Below are 17419 nucleotides of genomic sequence, written 5' to 3' on the forward strand. Positions count from 1 at the left end.
TTCTGAAAGAGATGGGAATAACAGACCACCTGACCGGCCTCTTGAGAAACCTATATGCAGGTCAGGAAGCAACAGTTAGAACTGGACATGGAACAACAGACTGGTTCCAAATAGGAAAAGGAGTACATCAAGGCTGTATATTGTCTCCCTGCTTATGTAACTTCTATGCAGAGTACATCATGAGAAACGCTGGGCTGGAAGAAGCACAAGCTGGAATCAAGATTCCTGGGTGAAATATCAATAACCTCAGATATGCAGATGATACCACCCTTATGGTAGAAAGTGAAGAGGAACTAAAAAGCCTCTTGATGAAAGTGAAAGAGGAGAGTGAAAAAGTTGGCTTAAAGGTCAACATTCAGAAAACTAAGATGGTGGCATCTGGTCCCATCACTTCATGGGAAATAGTTGGGGAAACAGTGGAAACAGTGTCAGACTTTATTTTTTGGGGCTCCAAAATCACTGCAGATGGTGATTACAGCCATGAAATTAAAAGACGCTTACTCCTTGGAAGGAAAGTTATGACCAACCTAGATAGCATATTCAAAAGCAGAGATATTACCTTGCCAACAAAGGTCCGTCTAGTCAAGGCTATGGTTTTTCCAGTGGTCATGTATGGATGTGAGAGTTCGACTGTGAAGAAAGCTGAGCTCCGAAGAATTGGTGCTTTTGAACTGTGGTGTTGGAGAAGACTCTTGGGGATCCCTTGGACTTCAAGGAGATCCAACCAGTCCATCCTAAAGGAGATCAGTCCTGGGTGTTCATTGGAAGGACTGATGTTGAAGCTGAAACTCCAATACTTTGGCTACCTCATGCGAAGTGTTGACTCATTGGAAAAGACCCTGATGTTGTGAGGGATTGGGGGCAGGAGGAGAAGGGGACGACAGAGGATGAGATGGCTGCATGGCATCACTGACTCGATGGACATGAGTTTGAGTGAACTCTAGGAGTTGGTGATGGACAGGGAGGCCTGGTGTGCTGCGATTCATGGGGTCTCAAAGTGTCAGAAACAACTGAGGGACTGAACTGAACTGAACTGAATGGATATTGAACAGGCATTGCATAGACTAAAATGTGCCATACTGTTGCTATGTAACTATGCAGTACATACTGGATACAGTTTATTAAGAGTATTACAGAAAAGTGATAATGAAGCTCATGGAGTGTTATGGATTCAATTGTGTCTCACTCCTCCAAAATTATATGTTGAAACCTTAACCCTCCAGTAACTCAGAATATGATTGTGTTTGGAGATAAGGTCTTTAAAAAGATAATTAAGTGGGGCCATTAGGGCAGCTTCTGATCCAATATGACTGCTGCTGCTGCTGCTGCTAAGTCACTTCAGTCGTGTCTGACTCTGTGCGACCCCATAGACGGCAGCCCACCAGGCTCCCCCGTCCCTGGGATTCTCCAGGCAAGAACACTGGAGTGGGTTGCCATTTCCTTCTCCAATGCATGAAAGTGAAAAGTGAAAGGGAAGTCGCTCAGTCATGTCCGACTCCTAGCGACCCCATGGACTGCAGCCTACCAGGCTCCTCCTTCCATGGGATTCTCCAGGCAAGAGTACTGGAGTGGGGTGCCATTGCCTTCTCCGTCCAATATGACTAACGTCCTTATAGGAAGAGATTAGGACACAAACAACACAGATGTAGGGATAACCATGTAAATTCACAGGAAGGAGGTGTCCATCTGCAAACCAAGGAGTGAGGGGTCAGAATAAACAAATCCACTGACACCTTGAACTAGCCTCCAGAACTGTGAGAAAATATATTTCTGTCATTTCAGCCACCCAGTCTGTGGATTTTGTTACAGCAGCCCTAGAAAACTAAAGCATGAAAATAACATAATTTCCAAATTAATTAGACAACTATGTAGAACTTAACGGAAGTACAGTGATGGCATAGGTAACACAGAGCTCATTTAAGGCTCATTTACATGGCTTTTCACTGAATTCAACTTTATTCTATCACATACAGCTTCCTGTGATACTCTCATGCAAGTAAATTCCTGTCAGGGTTTAAAAACCCTCAAATTTCGGCTTTTTTATACTCAGGCTTTTATATTACTGCTCTTTTATAATCACACTTACATCATCTTCCTAGAAGACTTAATGTAAAAGTCTATATGTTTCTATTTAAAAGGTGGTTATAAATACTAGATATTTTGTCCCTTGAACAAAACTGAACAAGAGCATGTTTACATACTTATTCAGCAAGAGAAACTAAGGTCTGCCTAAAGAGGTCGCCCTAAAAAATACCCATGACTCAGCATCCCAGGGTTCTGGAAAGCCATTAGTCCCACTGTCTAACTCCAAAGACTGTTGTCATAAATCCTTCTCCTCAGCAGATGTTCACACTTCAACAATGTGACTGTTAGTAAACGTGAAGTGAGTATTGATATTTTGCAACAGTTGGAGAATGACAAATTCAGGGCCCTGCAAAATTCAGGGCCCTGCATCTATATAGATGCCATAAGAGTTAATACAGAGGCCTTTAGATGAGAAGAGGAAACAATTACAACATAAACCTATTAGCCCTTGAAAAAGTTGAAACTCACATCCTCTGCTTTCCTTCTCTTAACTTAGGATTGTTATACCAGACATGAACATTGGGCCATAAACTCAGCTGTGCTAGAACTGCAGATTTATGTGTCTCTTTAGAGTTCATTTTAATTCCCATAATGATATTCCATTCCACTGCCATGCTGGTTATACTCCATCTGCCGCATATCCAATCTCACCTCCTCCCCTGCTTGGTTCTGTGCCCCAGGATGCTAACCTCTATAAGCTGTATATCACACACTCCCTTGTTCTTGGGGCTTCCAGGTAGATTTGACCAATGGAATGAGAAAGCAGGTGATAGCCAATTCCCCACCCTCACTTCTTTGCTGTTGGGCAAAGCCCTCAGCAGGATACAGCAACCTTTTGCGATGTAGGGCAGAATACTGGTTTGTGGAGAAATCTATGAATTCCTAGGTAAAGTGATGTCAGACAGGCTGGAGCAAGGCATGTAGGAGAGAAATCTTTCCAAATGTTAACAGTCATTTTAGGGGACTTCCCTGGTGGACTTCAACCAAAACTGAAGATGATACATATTCCATTGGGCAACTCTAAATGTAAATGAACTCAGCCTGTGTAACCACTAGTGGTTCAGTGGTTGACTCTGCCTTCCAGTGCAAGGGGTGCAAATTCAACCCCTGGTTGGGGACGTAAGATCTCACATCCCACAAGCTGTGGGGTGTAGCCAAAAGATTAAACAAAAAACTCAGTCATTTTAGCTCAATTGGTTCTTACTGGCTGAACATCAATCCTTATTCTTCTCCAATCCATGACCCTCCCTGTGGGAGTTAGTGTGAGGTTTCTGCTAGACTATCCTGTGGCCTAAATGAGGCACACTGACCTCACAGAATTACAACCCAATATTTTCAAAAAGAGAACAAAACTTTGATTCCATAGTATCAATAAACATCTTAACTACTATGAGCCTCAACTTCTTCAACCAAAAGTGAAGATGATACATATCCCATTGGATAACTCTAAAGGTAAATTAGCTTAGCATGTGTAATATGCTCAGTAATATGAATGGCACCTAGTTTAAGGATAGTACTGGAGCAACCAGTACCAGTCTATGATCTAAATGAGGCAAAGTGAAATACATACATACATGTATGCTTTGAATTTATAATCAATATGAGCAAGTATATATACTTGATAAAGCAATACAAAAATCATTACTTTTCAAAATAATACGAAATATTTTCTTTTATTTTATTGCTTGGATTTACTTTTTCAATGGAAAAATCAGGATGGATCCATCCCCTGTTTGTTACAAGATAAAATTCTGTGACATTGTAATATCAACCTTACCCCAGCACAGTCCTGCCCACTCTCAACAGTTGCACTTTTACTGTGTTTTTCTCTCCTAAATCAGAAGAAAGTACTTTATTTTAGATTCTGAAAAGTTTTAAAATAAGCAAGGATAGTATTTTTACATTGAAATGAACCATCTGGTCATTTTATCCCATGCTAAAACTAACATCCAGAGTTACTGTAATGTTTATTTATTGGATTATTTATTCATGAAAATAATATCACAACTAATAAATTGCCATGAGTAGTCAGGAACTGCTTTCAACAATTTCTTTTCCTTTTTTATGCAATAAAATTATCTTTAAGAACTAGAATTTAAAAATGTCTATGAAAATTTGAACATTAGGAAATCTAGATACATACTTTAATTCTGCCACCAGTAATTTCATAATTGCCAACAATTCACTCAATTTCTTCACCAGCTAAATATATGATTGTGATAGGTGATCCTTAAGGAACACTTCAAATCAAATATTATATCTTGGTATTCCTGAAGTATTTTTAGCATAAAATAGCACCTAACAAGGAGAAGGCAATGGCACCCCACTCCAGTACTCTTGCCTGGAAAATCCCATGGATGGAGGAGCCTGGAAGGCTTCAGTCCATAGGGTCGCTGAAGGTCGGACACGACTGAGCAACTTCACTTTCACTTTTCACTTTCATGCATTGGAGAAGGAAATTGCAACCCACTCCAGTGTTCTCGCCTGGAGAATCCCAGGGATGGCGGAGCCTGGTGGGATGCCGTCTATGGGATCACACAGAGTTGGACACAACTGAAGCAACTTAGCAGCAGCAGCAGCAGCACCTACCATACTTTCAACATATTCATATACTTGCTAGGGCTTTCCTGGTAGCTCAGCTGGTAAAGAATCCGCCTGCCATGCAGGAGACTTTGGTTTGATTCCTGGGTTGGGAAGATCCCTTGGAGAAGGAATAGGCTACCTACTCGGGTATTCTTGGGCTTTCCTGGTGGTCTTTCCTAGGTATATCTCCTAGTCCAATGCATAGAAATAGAAAGTTGGTAAAGTTGGTAAAGTTGGTAAAGTATCCACCTATAATGCAGAAAACCTGGTTTCGATCCCTGTGTTGGAACGATCCCCTGGAGAAGGGAATGGCTACCAATCCAGGGTTGGGAAGATCCCCTGGAGAAGGGAAGGGCTACCAATCCAGGGTTGGGAAGATCCCCTGGAGAAGGGAAGGGCTACCAATCCAGGGTTGGGAAGATCCCCTGGAGAAGGGAATGGCTACCAATCCAGGGTTGGGAAGATCCCCTGGAGAAGGGAAGGGCTACCCACTCCAGTAGAATTCCTGGAGAATTCCATGGACAGAAGAACCTGGCAGGCTATTGTCCATGGGGTTACAAAGAGTCAGATACCACTGAGCAACTTTCACTTTCATACATTCAGCAATTATATCTTGAGCCATATGTGTTTAATAATCACAGCAAACCTACTTTGCAAATAAGAAATAAACTGTGATGTTAAGTCAGGATCTTACAGGTAGTTAGAGAAGAGTCATGGCTTGAAATGGTCATTTTGAATTCAAATTCTATTGTCCTGTAAATATTGCCTTCTTTTTATTACGATTTTCCAAGATACACTGAAAGCTTAAATGACTGAAAATAAAGTTTCACAAGTAATCAGTCAGCCAGGAATTAGATAAGCAGCAATTTTAGTAAATTTGAAACACTGATAGGTATTCAAAATGTGTCAGTTAAGAAATGTGGAGATATTCTTAATCCTTTTATAAATAAACTATGGATATAATTCTGCATTTACAGAGAACAGAAAAATAACAGCTTCAAGAAAGAACACCCTCTTTCTGCCTCAATGGAGCCAGAGATTGTTTTACTCTAAGCAAATACCAGGGGTGTGGCACCTGCTGCCTATTTTCCTGCTGTGCTTCTCAGGCAGGTGTTCTTTGTTGACTGCCTCTGGAATTCAATGGATGGTTGGCTCATAATCTGCAAATCGTTGCTTACATATTTATTTTTATAGTCAGTAGACTGTTTTCTGGATAAATTATACCAGTTTCCTAAAATTTACATGAAAACAATGACTCTGCTTTCTACTGGTGGAAGTTTCAAAAAGACTCACAAGCTAGGAATGTTTGTAACTCTTCTATAAGTAGAAAAGACTAGGAAAAATAAGCTCAAATGAATACTTAAAAATTTAACACACTTTAGCTTAGTAAAGGGGAGTGACAATGGCCATTTCTATGGCTGTGTTGTGGGGATTAAAATAATTCTATAGACAAAACATTGTTTTCTTAAATGTGAGATGAAACTGCTCTTGGCTAACCATTAATCTCATTTATAAAGTCTTAAAAAATATCTTTCTGAAACAGTGATGACATTTTCTTTCATACTATGCAATGTTTTTCTACACAGAGTGCTGTAAAAAATAATCCTTGGGGATACAGAACTTGAACTTCAGTTCTATTTATTGATGCAAAAGCATCAGTAAATAGAAATGTCAGTAATTAGAATCAGTAAATAGAAATGACACATCATTTCTATTTGGATACAGTCTGATGTCAGTTCTTCTGAGTCATTGAAATTAAATCTCAAAGTACTTATTTCCCTGGATAATGCAATAGAAAAAAAAAACCATCAATTGATTGATAAATTTTTACAGCCAATGCTATGGTATCAGGACCCCAGGCAATTAGACATTTCAAGCTCAGTATATCTACTATTTGCTGATGACATGGTCTTTTACGTACAAAGCCCTTGAGATTCCACAAAAAACTTAGAATAAATGAATTCAACAAAGTAGCAAGATACAAAATCAACACAAACAACTGAGTTTCATTTCTGTATACTATAAAGAATAATTTGAAAATGAAATAAAGAAAACAATTTCATTTACAATATCATCAAAAGGAATGAAATACCTAGGAATAAACCTAAACAGGGATATGAAAGATTTGTACATTGAAAATTACAAAACACTGCTGAAAGTAAGTAAAGAAGACACAAATAAATGAAAGACACTCTGTGTTCATGGACTGGAAGATTTAATATTGTTAAAATGTCCATAAGGTCTGAAGTGATTTTCCTATTCAATGCAATTTCTATACAAATCTCAACAATATTTATTTCACAGAAATAGAAAAATATCCTAAAATTCTGATGGAATCTCAATGGAACCTAAATAACCAAACAACCTTAAGAAAGAACAAATTTGTAGGCATTATACTTCCTAATTTCCAAACATATTACAAATCTACAGTAATAAAACCAGCAGCATGATACTGTCATAAAGACGGACAAATAGACCAATAGACTAGAACAAAGATCCCAGTATCAACCTCCACATACATTATCAAATGATCTTCAGCCAGGGTGCTAAGACCACTCAATGGGGAAAAGACAGTCTCTTCAACAAATGGTGTTGGGTAATGGATATCCACATTCAAAAATGGAAAACGGACCTTTTTCTTACACTATATACAAAAGTTGAATCAAAGTAGATTATAGAACTAAACGTAAGACTTATAAAACTAGAAGAAAACATTGGGAAGCTTCATGACATTAGACTTGGCAATGAGTTCTTGAATATGATACAAAAAGCACAAACAAAAAGAGCAAAAATAGACATTAATCTAAAACCTTTGTGCATCAATGGAAACAATCAACAGAGTAAATAAGAAACATCTAATGGTAGAAAATATTTACAAATCATATATCTGATAAAGGATTGATATCCAGAATATAGATAGAACTACAACTTGACAACAAAACATAACCCAATTAAAAATGGAACAGGACATTAACAGATATTTCTCAAAAGAGGATATTTTGTTGTTGTTGTTCAGTAGCTAAGTTGTGTCTGACCATTTGCAACCCCATGGACTGCACCAGGCCAGACTTCCTTGTTCTTCACTATCTCTCAGAGTTTGCTCAGATTCATGTCCATTGAATCAGTGATGCTATCTAACTATGTCATCCTCTGCCACTCCCTTCTCCTCAATCTTTCCCAGCATCAGGGTCTTTTCCAATGAGTTGGCTCTTCGCATCAGGTGGCAAAAGTATTGGAGCTTCAACTTCAGTATCAGTCTTTCAAATGAGTATTCGGGATTGATTTATTTTAGAATTAACTGGTTTGATCTCCTGGTGGTCCAAAAGACTCTCAAGAGTCTTCTCCAGCACCATAATTCAAAAGCATCAATTCTTTAGCGCTCAACCTTCTTTATGGTCCAGCTCTCATATCTGTACATGACTACTGGAAAAGTCCATACCTTTGACTATACGGACTTTTGTCAGCAGAGTGATGTCTCTGCTTTTGAATAGCAGAGTGATGTCTCTGCTTTTGAATACATCATCTAGGTTTGTCATAGCTTTCCTTCCAAGGAGCAAATGCCTTTTAATTTCATGGCTTCAGTCGCTGTCAGCAGTGATTTTGGAGCCCAAGAAAATAAAATATGTGTCTGCTTCCACTTTTTCCCCTTCAATTAATATTTACCATGAAGAGATGGGACCGGATGCCATGATCTTTGTTTCTCGAATGTTGAGTTTCAAGCCAGCTTTTTCACTCTCCTCTTTCACCTCCATCAAGAAACTCTTTAGTTCCTCCTCACGCTCTGCCATTAGAATGGCATCATCTTCGTGTCTGAGGTTGTTGATGTTTCTCCTGGCAATCTTGATTCTAGCCTGTAATTCACCCAACCTGGCATTTCACATGATGTACTCTGCATAAAAGTTAAATAAACAGGGTGACAATATATGGCCTTGTTGTAGTCCTTTCCCAATTTTGGACCAGTCCGTTGTTCCATGTCTGGTTCTAACTGTTGCTTCTTGACCTGCATACAGGCTTCTCAGAAGACAGGTAAGGTGGTCTGGTATTCCCATCTCTTTCAGAATTTTCTACAGTTTGCTGTGATCCACAGTCAAAGGCTTTCATGAAGTCAATGAAGCAGAAGTAGATGCTTTTCTGGAATTTCTTTGCTTTCTCTATGATTCAACAAATGATGGCAATTTGATCTCTGGTTCCTCTGCCTTTTCTAAACCCAGCTTGTACATCCAGAAGTTCTCAATTCATGTACTGCTGAAGTCTAGTTTGAAGTATTTTGAGCATAACCTTGATAGCATTGAAATGAGTACAACCAGATGGTAGTTTTGGCATTTTTTGGCACTGCCCTTCTTTAGGACTGGAATGAAAAGTGACCTTTTTCAGTCCTGTGCTCACTGTTGAGTTTTCCAAATTTGCTGATATATTGAGTGCAGCAGTTTAATAGTGTCATCTTTTAGGATTTCAAATAGCTTAGCAGGAATTTCATCACCTCCACTAGCTTTGTTTGTAGTAATATTTCCTAAGGCCCACCTGACTTCACACTACAGAATGTCTCACTCTAGGTGAATGACCACATCATTATGGTTATCCTGTTCATTAGGACCTTTTTGTATAGTTCTTCTGTGTATTCTTAATCTCTTCTACTTTTATTAGGTCCTGACTGTTTCTGTCCTTTATCATGCCCATTCTTGCATGAAATGGTCCCTTGATAACTCTAATTTTCTTGAAGAGATCTCTAGTCCTTCTCATTCTATTGTTTTCTTCTATTTCTTTGCACTGTTCATTTAAGAAGGCCTTTTAATCTCTCCTTGCTATTCTCTGAAACTCTGCATTCAGTTGTATATATTTTTCCATTTCTCCCCTGCCTTTCACTTCTCTTCTTTCCTCAGCTATTTGTAAAGCCTCCTCAGACAACCACTTTTCCTGCTTGCATTTCTTTTTCTCTGGGATGATTTACCGCCTCCTGTATAATGTTATGAACCTCTGTCTGCAGTTCTTCAGGCACTCTATGAGATCTAATCCCTTGAATCTATTTGTCACCTTCACTGTATAATCATATGGGATTTGATTTAGGTCATGTCTGGATGGCCTAGTGGTTTTCCCTTTTTTCTTCAGTTTAGCCCTGAATTTTGCAATAAGGAGCTCATAATTAGCTCCAGGTCTTGTTTTGTCTGACTGTATAGAGCTTATCCATCTTCAGATGTAAAGGTGCATATATAAATGGCCAAGTATGAAAAGATGATAAACATCACTAATCATTCAGGAAATAGAAATTAAAACCACAATGAGATATCGCTCCACATTTCTTTACTATCAAAAAGGTAGAAATAACATGTGTTGGAGAGGATGTGGAGAAAATGGAACCCTTGCAGATTGTTGTGGGATTGCAAAATGGTGGAACTGCCATAAAAACCAGAATGGAGGTTTCTCAAAAAATTAAAACTATAACTACCATATGATTCAGAAATCTCCCTTCTGGATATATATCCAAAAGACTTGATAGCAAGGTATCAAAAAGATATTTGCACCCAAATGTTCATTGCAACATGATTCACAGGAGCCCAGAGATGGAAGAAACCTAATGTTTGTTGAGAAATACACAGATAAATAAAGTGTAGTATATACATACACTGGAATATTATTGAGTCTTAGAAAGAAGGAAATTTTGTCACATGCTACAACATAGATGAACTTTGAGGATACAATGCTAAGTGAATTAATCCAGTCCCCAAAATATAAGTACTGTATATTTAACTTAAATGAAACATCTAAGTAGTCAAATTCATAGAAACAGAAAATAATGGTTTCCAGGGGCCAGGGGAAAGCAGGAAAGGGGAGCTGCTGATTAATGGGCATAGAGTTTGAGATTTACAAGATGAAAAAGTTCTGGAGATCTGTTTCACAATAAAGTGAATATACTTAATGCTAGTGAACTGTGTCTTAAAAATGGCTAGGATGGTAAATTTATGTTATGTGTTTTTTTACTGCAATTAAAATAATTATAACTAGATTAGTTCAACAAGAATATTGTCAATTTTATTTGTTCTCTTAAAAGAGAATATATAGTTGACTCAAACAACATGGGAGTTAGGGGTGCTTAGCCTCGCAGTCCAAAATCCACATATACCTTTACAGTTGGCACTCTGTATTCATGGTTCTGTATCCCTGGATTCAACCAACCATGATGGATTGTGTAGTGCTGTAGTGTGCACTTATTGAAAAAAATCCATGTATAAGTGGACCCTGACTGTTCAAATTTGTGTAGTTCAAGGGTCAACTGTAGTTCCTACTAACATTTAACAAGTTTCTCCTACAGCACTCACCTAGCCTGTGAAATATATATTTTAGAGCACTGATCTGAGGAAATGTACTTTCAAACAAAGACTGAATGGTAATTACCTTCAGTCTATACAGCAGAACCACAACAATACTCATAGTGATTATTTGGCTGTCAGTAGCACCAAAAGTAATATTTAAGATCAAATTCCATATAATTTCAGCCATCTTAAGAGAAAGAATATTGGAGTGTGGCCATCTTTGTCTTTATGAAATAAAATTTAAATCCGTGTGGAATGATCATTACAAATAAGGCTACTAATCTTATTCATGTTGCTGCTGCTAAGTCAACTTCAGTCGTGTCCGACTCTGTGCGACCCCATAGACAGCAGCCCACCAGGCTCCCCTGTCCCTGGGATTCTCCAGGCAAGAACACTGGAGTGGGTTGCCATTTCCTTCTTCAATGCATGAAAGTGGAAAGTGAAAGTGAAGTCGCTCAGTCGTGTCCGACCCTCAGCGACCCCATGGACTGCAGCCTACCAGGCTCCTCCATCCGTGGGATTTTCCAGGCAAAAGTACTGGAGTGGGGTAGGTTTGCTTTTCACATCGTGACAAAAAATAAGCCCTTCCTACATACAGGACCATTTTCCTAGGTCAGAAGACTCTACCTGCCAAACTGCCAGTAAACAAAATACTATTCTGTCATTGAACTATTTCATATTTTAGCTCTTTGGATCCAAGTTTCTTGGAAGAAATTAGTGTAGTTCAGGGATTCATTTCTTTTATTACAACCATAGGGATAAAATAAACTCCAGAAGCTTTTTGTTTTTGTTGTTAAATGTCTCTTAGCAACATTTTGTGCAATGAAGAGTTTTCTCTTTTAAAAATACTGCTTATAAATGTGCATCTAACCTTTTACCTATGGTAGAAATGTTAGAGTCATCCTTCACATTTTCCTTTTCCTTAGAAAAAAATCACCATGATTTGCTTATTTTATCAAATAATGTAAACAAATCTATTCTTTTGTTATCAACAGCCAGTGTTGAGCTTATTAAGAATGTAAACTCTGGAACAACATATCCTGGGTTTATTCCAAGCTCATCTAACTCTTAAATCTGATCTTCAACAAAGTACTTAAGCTTTCTCCATTGTGGTTTCCTAAAAATGCACATAATAATAATTTCCGTTCATATGATATTTGTATTAAATGACTTATTACACTAAAAATTATATATTTGGCACATTTGTTGTTGTTGTTGTTTAATTGCTAAAGTGTCCGACTCTTTTGTGATCCTATGAACCTCTCAGGCTCCTCTGTCCATGGGATTCCTCAGGCAAGAATACTGGAGTGGGTTGCTATTTCCTCCTGGGATCTTCTTGACCCAGTAATCGAACTTACATCTCCTGCTTGGCAGGCAGATTCTTTACCACTGCACCACCAGGCTGACATCTAAATAATGTTAACTTTTATCAGTATTATCTCTGTTACCATTGTCATAGTTTCAACTCCTGTGGTCTCATCACTGGAGAGCTATAACAATCACTGAATTGTTCCACTTCAATTCCATTCTCCAAATACCATCTAGAGTGACCAGTCTAGAGTACAAATCTGACCACATCACTTCTACACTTAAAATCCATCCACAGTTTTCTACCACTGACAAGACTGAAAGACAAAAGGTCCTCATATGGCAAAGAAGAGCCTCCATGATTGGATGCCATGTTATCTCTTCAGCTTTATATGATGCCTTATAGCCTCTCACATGACACTTCCCAGGATATGGCATGTTGTATTGTGCCTTCATAAAAGTGAAACCATGCTGTGCCCACCTGCATTTCTTTGAGAGTTTTCTCTGACCATCAAAGCCCATTTTCTCACCTGTATGTCAGGCAGAAAGTGCTGGGAAATCAACACCTCCCAGGAGAAAACTTTAATCAATGACTAACAGAAGCTGGTGCATAAAAACTCACACTCCCATCATCCTCTAGTAATCACTTAGGAATAACTCTGAAATGCATAGTCCATACTCTCCTTCAGAATTCTCCAGCAGGATGAAACTCAAGCTACCCATAGCAAATACTTGAAAGCAAACTTTTTTATTAAGATCATCTCCTCACCATCTTGGGGCTTCCCTTGTAGCTCAGTCAGTAAAGAATCTGCCTGCAATGCAGGGGACCCGGGTTCGATCCCTGGGTCAGAAAGATCCCCTGGAGAAGGAAATGGCAACCTGCTCCAGTATTCTTGCCTGGAGAATACCATGGACAGAGAAGCCTGGTGGGCTTCAGTCCATGGGGTTGCAAGAGTTAGACACGACTGAGTGACTAAAACATCACCACTACCACCTCACCATCTTACTTCCTCACTGGTGTGTCCTGGTGTCACCTGCCAAATAAACCACTCCTTCTCAAATCCCACTGTTGGGATCTGATTTGGTGGATCACAAATTATGACCTTGGTAATTAACGTTACCTGCAGCTATAGCCAGATATCTCATAACTAAACACATTTTTTTTTTCACTTTTGTGAAGTCTAATGAAGACTGGTCAGACCTTCTCCATATTGTTGCCACACCATCCAGACCACACAGGCTAGGTCAGCAGGAAAAGCAGGATGAAAGAGGCACCCCCACTCTTGACTGCCTTAGCTAAGTGGAGACTTACACTACTTTCACGCATTGTCCATTTACCAGAACCTGTCTACAGCCTAACTTAATTACAAAGCAGATTATAAATTATAGATGGGATAATTGGTGAGTTCTCACCATTTCTCCCCTACTCAGTTTCTCATTGTTCTACAAAGTACATCATGGTTCAACACTTCAATCCTCTGATATTAGATCAGAGATATTTCCCATGTGATATCTTAATGCTTTTTATAAATGCCTATTCATTATACCAATGTAATTTATGTTTATGTTGGTTAGGCTGAACAACCACCCAGTGAGATCCTTGAATATAGAGATAATACTTTGCTTTTCTTTACTCCAACCTCTTAATAGAAAATAAGCTTCTCTTTGTCAAGGAACTTATCATCAGTATTTTAAAAGTTTCCAATTTTTGATAATCAAATTCCATAAACTTTTAAGTATAAACAGTTCCATAAGCTTTTAAGTATTCCATAGTTGTTGAAATAGAAATTAATGTCTAGGGAGAAATCAGAAAGAAGTTAAGGGTAGTGTATTCTCCATGTCTCTGTCACATTACTTGTCAATTTCCTGGTATATTCAGAGAAAGTGAGAAGAAATCTAACCTTAAAATAGAGAATAAACTGAGTGGTTTTTACCTCTAGTTTTCAGACTATCAATTTGAAAAATGGTTGTCCACATTTTATACTAATAACTATGTTAATACTTTGCTGATTTCTAGTAGACACAGATGAAAGTATAATTGGATATTTTCCCGTGACATACTAAAATATTGTTTATCTCTAATTTTCACAAAGAATTATCAAGTTAAACTTATTACCACAGTTACCTCTTTCTTTGTAGGGTATAATCTTTTGGCAGGGGATCAAAATGAAACTATATATTTCATATTTACATATGAAATACATAAAAGAGAAAAACAATATACAGATAGAGAAGGAGAGCATCTGTGAAGTGGCTTTTATTTGAAGCAATATGACAGACTTGAGACCTTGAACATTCCTTCTAAGGAAAATAAGAAAAAGTAGCATAGAATATAAACATCTTTTTTAAACGTTACCACTGATCTAGCAAGAAATAAAGAATAGACAAAAGACAAAAAAGGTAAAATGAAATGAAAATAGAATTCCCAAGATGTAAGAGAAATAAAGGTAAGATTTATCCTCAGGGCATCTGTAAACCTTGATGACCTTGAACAGAGCATTCTCTGCTGCTATGAAAGTCACAGGGACAGGAGCAGAGCCTAAGGCTTGCCCAAGGCTGGAGTCTAATACAACTCTCAGGTTAAAGCTAGGATCCAGAAAGGACAGATGTTCCACATAATGGTAATGAGAAATAAACCTGGCACACCAAAGGGACAACAAGTAAAGTTGTCTGTGTTGACATTCACCTTGTATGGAGGGGGAATACAATCTGCCCTGAGAATATTTAACAAAAGCACTCCTCACATATGTCTGTAGCCCAAATTCACATAACCAGAAACTTCAAGAGAAGCCTTTAAGATAGGCTCTGGACCCCTAGATTACTGGCAGAATAAAAAAAATCCTTCTTGGGGGAAACAACTGTAACCCAGTCCTCAAATAATTCCCAAAAATAACAATCTAAGGGACATGAGATCACAGAAAAAAAAAAAAAATACAAAAGCCACAGAAACTAGTTACCATAATTAAGAGGCAGAACCCAGTGTGCAAAGAATTCCAATATTGGAATTCTTAGAAACAGAATGTAGAATAACTATGGTTATATATTTCAAAATTGGGCTTCCCTGTAGCTCAGATGGTAAATAATCTGCCTCCAATGCAAGAGACCTGAGTTAGATCCCTGGGTCAGGAAGATCCCCTAGAGAAGGGAATTGCAACCCACTCCAGTATTCTTGCCTGGAGAATTCCATGGACAGAGGAGCTTGGGAGGCTACAGTCCATGGGATAGCAAAGAATTGGACATGACTGAGAAACTAACACTCTTACATATTTCAAAACATGAAATAGAGGTTTAAAATTTTAAATAAGAAATAAAGAAAAATAAAAAATAAGAATGCAGATCTAAAATAGAATCAAGAGATTTGTAGAAATGAAAACTAAAATAATTAAAATCAAAATTTTGATGGTGAGTTAAACAACAAATTAAACAGCTTAAGAGAAAAGAAGAAATGCAAGATGGATCCATAAGAATTCTCCTGAAAGCAGCTCAGAGAGACAAAGAGTTGGAAAATGTGTAAGAGACTAAATAAAGTATGCATGTATAAGTAGCTTGAATAAATACCAAAAGAAATAGGGTATTATATCTAAAATAGTGAGCAAAATTTGCTTAGTCATGTCCGACTCTTTGCGATCCCATGGATTATACAGTCCACAGAATTCTCCAGGCCAGAATACTGGAGTGGGTAGCCTTTCCCTTCTCCAGGGGATCTTCCCAACCCGGGAATCGAACTCCGGGAGTTGGTGATGGACAGGGAGGCCTGGTATGCTGTGATTCATGGGGTCGCAAAGAGTCGGACACGACTGAGCGACTGAACTGAACTGAACTCAATCTCTGAACTGTACACAGGTTGTTTCTTCTGTCAGGTTCCTTCCTGTAGATATTTTAACACTTTCTCCATCTCCCTGAAGTCACCTTACAAATATTACTTTTTTCACTGAGGCCTTCAACACTGTATCCATAACTCATTCTTTATCCCTTTTCCCTACTTAATTTTTCTCTAAATCATTTCATGCCATCTAAAACATTATTTATTTTATAATCTCTCTCACTTCACTAGAATGTAAACTCCTGGAGCGTGTAACCTTTACTCTGCTTTATTTATTGTCATATGGTTAGTGACTAGAGCAGTTCCTGGTATTTTGTGACAAATAATGGTTGGATGAGTAAAGAATGAAAGAATCTGGAGATTTAAAAATATTTTTTAATATAATCTTTAAGTCAGAAAAAATCATAATAAAATTATAAAATATTTCAATCTATATGACAAAATTACACATACCTAATTTGCAGAATATAGCTGAAGTGGTACTTAGAGGAACTTTATAGCCTTCAGTATGTTTATTCAAAAAGATGAATCATTTAAAAATAATTAACCAGGCATCCAACCTAAGAATAAAAAAAGAATGACATAATAAACCTCCCCAAAACAGTGAGGAATACATAATAAAGATTATAAATAAATAAAATAGGAAAAGAGAGGCCAACAAATCCCCACAAAACAATTATTTGAAAAGACTAATTACTTGCACAGATCTCTGATCATATTAATAAATAAAACAAAATAGAGGAGGCAATATTAGGAGTGAAAGAGATGACACAATTACAGATACAATTACACTGTAGAGTGATTAAAAAGATAAAACCATGTTCTGAATAATTTTGTTAACAAATTTAAAATATTAGGTGAAATGGGAAAAAAAAGTTTTTAGAAAAATGTAACCTATCTAAACTGGTTCAATTAGACAAACAGAAACCCATGAAATACAAAATCAATAGTTTAAGTTATCCTATCAGAAAACATACTAGAACCAAATGGCTTTGTAGGGAAGTTGCAGAAAATGTGAAATAACAAAGAATTCCAATAATCAAATTTTCCAGTAGAGGAAAAGAAGGAATATTTCCTCCAGTTTATTTGGTGATAGCATAATAACCTTAATAGCAATTTTTAAATAGTGTATTAAAAAGTTATAGAACTGGGCTCATTGGAGAAATAGCTGATTCTAGGACTGGGGTCGAAAATGTACACAATAAACCATTTAATACCAGAAAGAAAGTGTTTGAAAAAACAATGAAACAAAACAAAATAGTTCAATGGTTTGGGTATGCCAAAGGAACACAGAAGCCAGCATTTGAGTAAC

At 37.6% G+C, this 17419-nt stretch overlaps 1 long non-coding RNA gene across 8 annotated transcripts in view; it reads right to left on the reverse strand.

Moving 5' to 3' along the window:
• Positions 1-17419, reverse strand: part of LOC139181291 (uncharacterized) — a 67336-nt gene that overhangs the window by 27172 nt on the left and 22745 nt on the right. For all 8 annotated transcript variants that reach the window (XR_011565291.1, XR_011565292.1, XR_011565294.1 and 5 more), the window contains one exon: positions 16561-16667. This is a non-coding gene — a long non-coding RNA (uncharacterized lncRNA). The remainder of the gene's footprint in view (positions 1-16560; positions 16668-17419) is intronic.

Source organism: Bos indicus, chromosome X, assembly GCF_029378745.1.
Source record: "Bos indicus isolate NIAB-ARS_2022 breed Sahiwal x Tharparkar chromosome X, NIAB-ARS_B.indTharparkar_mat_pri_1.0, whole genome shotgun sequence".
Classification (NCBI taxonomy): Eukaryota; Metazoa; Chordata; class Mammalia; order Artiodactyla; family Bovidae; genus Bos; species Bos indicus.